Source organism: Vigna unguiculata, chromosome 8 (assembly GCF_004118075.2).
Source record: "Vigna unguiculata cultivar IT97K-499-35 chromosome 8, ASM411807v1, whole genome shotgun sequence".
NCBI lineage: Eukaryota > Viridiplantae > Streptophyta > Magnoliopsida > Fabales > Fabaceae > Vigna > Vigna unguiculata.
In genome coordinates this window covers 28,760,031-28,764,408 of record NC_040286.1, presented here as the reverse complement: position 1 = coordinate 28,764,408, position 4,378 = coordinate 28,760,031, and the positions used below count along the sequence as shown (strand labels likewise).

The following is a 4,378-nucleotide window of genomic DNA, read 5'->3' as shown; positions in this document are numbered from 1 at the left end:
TAAAAAAGTCCAAATGAAAATTTTAGTATTACGTATAGCTTACTCAATCCTTCATATTTTGTTTGTTAGTTTGATCATTTTATACTTCCTATTTATATGAGTTTGCTTTCATGTAAATTTATTCAAAGCATCACACTCTACACTCTCTGCATTCTACACTCTGCATTCTGCATTCTGCTTTCAATATTCTACATTCTACTAAGCCCAACTATGAAGAACTTGGTGTCATTGTTGATGTTGGTCACCTTAGTCATTGCCAATGCAAGGAATCCACCAAAGTCGCAACAAGGGATGTTGCAGGATGTGCATGGCCTGGCATGCAAGAATGATGACATGCTTGAAGCTTCAAACATGTTGCAGGACCTGCAAGAGCTGGTAGGTCTAAATTTTGATATGGTTGTTGCTTCAGACAGTAGTTGTAATTTCACTATTGTTTCTGAAGCCATAGCAATTACTCCGGTGTTAAGTTCCAGCAGATTTACTATAAAGATCAAAGTTAGAATATATCAGCAGAATGTGGTAGTTCCTTCTAACAAGACCAACCTTTTTTTGGTTGGAGATGAAAGAGGCATCACCATCATTACTGCAACTAAAAACGCACATGAAGGTCTTGAGGCCTTGGGCACTGCCACTATAGGTAAATTTATCTATGTCTACACTTACAAGTTACGGGAATATATGACTTTTGAAAGTAATGGTATCATTTTTTAAAATTTATTTAATTGTGACTTTGCATGGTTAAGTATGTTTGTAGAAAAAAAAATAAACAATTTTAAAGTTAACCTCTTGTTTTGGTGATACAGTTGTTCAAAGTACATCTTTCCTGGCGACTAACATCATCTTCCAGAACTCAGTAGGACCTTCAAACGAACAAGTGGTGACCCTAGCAGTAACAGGGAGTAACTCAACATTTTACAACTGTGAGATACTTGGAAATCAAGACACTTTCTACGTCATGCAGGGTTATCATTTCTTTGTGAAATGTCTAATTGAAGGCACAATGGATTTCATCTTTGGGAATACAACACAATTGGTGTTACAGAATTGTGACATCTGATAATGTTAATTTTTACCATTATCTAAGCTATATTTCATTAGCAAAATCATCTCTTCCAAAGCTTTTAACCTACTTAATCCTCAATTTTACCTTACTTTTGTAAATAAATACATTGTGAGTTGCATTGATCCAAATATACCACTAATCCCCATTTTTTTTGTATCCTTTTTGTAGATTGGAAGCTTTGCTCCAAAAGTCCAAATAAATGAGTGACCCGGAATAACAAGGAGAAGAGCAAAAATATCAACAGGAAGCGCCCGGCGACAAAAATACAGCGCCAGGCGCAACAGGCCGCCAGCGCCAAGCGCCAGCCAGGCGCCACTGCTGGTCACCGCCTGGCGGCACCTGGCCACCACCGGGCGGTAGATGAGGAATTTGCCCACTGTTTGATGGCTAGCGCCTGGCGGTGAGACCCTTCCGCCAGGCGCCCATTTTCGCTGATGTGGCAAGTTGGCTCTTTTTCTTCTGTTTTCGCGAGGGGAAACCGATCTTGGACATTTTGGAGCTCGAGCAACGTGATTTGGAGAGCTTGGAGGAGTGTTAGGGCTTGTGGGAACAACTCCATCTTCCTCTTTGTATCTCTTTCTCTTCCATTTTCCATTTTGTAAGCTTGAGCTCTCCATGACAATGGAGAGCTAAACCCATTTTTGTTGGGGTTAGATGTAGCCACTGAACTCTTATGTATTTTCGAATGGTTTGAATATATATATGCTTCTTCCATTGATTTCTAGTATCTTTGTTTATGCATTTAAAGCTTGCTTTGTTTTACCCATTCATTGCATGATATTTGGGTCATTAGGTATTGGAAAATATCTCTTGAAACCTTGAATTGGAACAAGATACCTAATGGAACTTGTATCTAGGAATGGAACTTGACCCATTAGTTGTCTTAAACCCTAATTTGTAAAGCGGGTTTGTTTATTTAGGGATTCAAGGAATTGACTCTAAATAAGGAAACCTAGGCTCATTCAACTAAGGGATTAGAGTTTGAGTAAACTTGTGGGTTGACATTAGTAATTAATGGAGAAGAGTTTTATTGCTTAATATACATGAGAGTGAAGTAGGTGAAGTCTAACTCCAACAATATCAATCCATTGCATTTCTAGCCTTTACCATTTTCTAGAGTCTTCAAATATCCAAGTTCAATTTTAATTGTTTATGAAATATTTACTTTCTTGCATATAAAAACCCAAATCATGAATATATTCATTAGTTTAAATTAATCACTAATTACACAATTATTTAGTATACACGAGTCTCTTGGGAAACGATATCCCGGTCTTACCGGTTACTACTTGCGCGACTTGGTACACTTGCCAAAGTCATAACAACATCCAATTGAGAAATCCTCTCACGGGCCAACAGAACGTTATAACTATCCAAGGAAGACAATTTGCGACACCCTTAGGTGGCATTATAATCCAAAACTACAGGATTGGTGCCACTCTCATGTTTGAAGTCGTGAAACAAAACTTCTAAACATATCTAGGGAGGCCTTGGAAGAATTATTCAAGAACTGTCATCATGGAAAGTTTTATGACGGATATAATTTAGCCAGCTGGGTGGTTAGAGTGGGAAGGCACTACTATTGGTCTTAACACTCTAGTCTACAGGGAGTATAAAAAATTTGGAGCTGGTGCTGATACCTCCAAAAGAGTCACATGGGAGGGATTCAAGGTCATCACGGATCTTGTTGAGGTCGAGCCTTTTACTCCCAGAAACTTTATTAATGGCTCCCAGTGGCTCAATTCTACTGGATTCCCTTATAAACTTGACTTGTAAATTCTCTGATGATGTATGTATGTATGTATATATATATATATATATATATATATGATGACTTAATAAAATAAATCATAATTGGTTTTGTCTTTGCATTCCTTCAAAAGTCATATATTCCCGTAACTTGTAAGTGTAGACATAGATAAACTTACCTACAGTGCAGTGCCCAAGGCCTCAAGACCTTCATGTGCGTTTTTAGCTGTGGTAATGATAGTGATGCCTCTTCCATCCCCAACCAAAAAAAGGTTGGTCTTGTTAGAAGGAACTACCACATTCTCCTGATATAGTTCAACTTTGATCTTTATAGTAAATCTGCTGGGTCTTTTTTATGTACTGGGTAAATCACTTTTCATAATTACAAGAATAAGCATTTTTTTTTTAAAAATTAAGAAATTTAGGCAAAACATTCTAGGGGTGCATGTTTTCTCATGAAGAAATTGTGAGGGGGGTATACGTTTTTTGGTCAAAGTTGGTCAAAGATAGAAATCGTGTGGGGGCCAAACATTTTCTAATTTAGAAAACGTGGGGGGTAGGCGGTTTCTACTAGAAAACGTAGGTGGTAGGACGTTTTCTAATTGAAAATGTGTAGGGGTAACACGTTTTTAGATGTTTAAAATTTTTTTCTATTCGCACCCCAACCCTTTATTTCGATTCTGGATACTCATATGCTTTTGGTCGCTACGAACCACATATTGTTGCTTGGAGCAAGGCGTGGCCTTAACTAACCTGCGAAGAAGATCAAAAGCAACAATATGTGGTTCGTAGCGACCAAAAGCATATGAGTATCCAGAATCGAAATAAAGGGTTGGGGTTGCGAATAGAAAAAAAAATTAAACACCTAAAAACGTGTTACCCCTACACATTTTCAATTAGAAAACATCCTACCCCCTGTTTTTTCTAGTAGGAAACGTCCTACCCCCTACGTTTTCTAGTAGAAAACGCCTACCCCCCCTCATGTTTTCTAAATTAGACAACGTTTAGCCCCTACACAATTTATCTCTTTGACCAACTCTGACCGAAAAACACACACCCCCCCTTCATGTTTTCTAAATTAGAAAATGTTTGGCTCCTACACAATCTCTCTCTTTGACCAACTCTGACCCAAAAACACACACCCCCTCACGATTTCTTCATGAGAAAACATGAACTCCCAACACGTTTTGCCCAAATTCATAATTTTTTAAAAAAAATGCTTATTCTCATAATTATGAAAAGTGGTTTGCCCAGTATGAAAAAAAAACAAATCTGCTGGAACTTAACACTAGAGCAATTGTTATGGCTTAAGAGACAGTAGTGAAATTACCACTACTATCTAAAGCAACAACCATATCAAAATTCAGACATACCAGCTCTTGCAGGTCCTGCAGCAAAATGTCTGAAGCTTCAAGCATGTCATCATTCTTGCATGCCAGGCCATGCACATCCTGCAACATCCCCTGTTGCGACTTTGGTGGATTCCTTGCATTGGCAATGACTAAGGTGACCAACATCAATAATGCCACCAAGTTCTTCATAGTTGGGCTTAGTAGAATGTAGAAT

The 4,378-nt window shown here is 38.1% G+C and overlaps 1 pseudogene; it reads left to right on the top strand.

The window, feature by feature from the left end:
- Positions 1 to 210: 210 nt before the first annotated feature.
- On the top strand, positions 211 to 2,839 carry LOC114195066 (annotated as a pseudogene).
- The last annotated feature ends 1,539 nt before the right edge of the window (positions 2,840 to 4,378 follow it).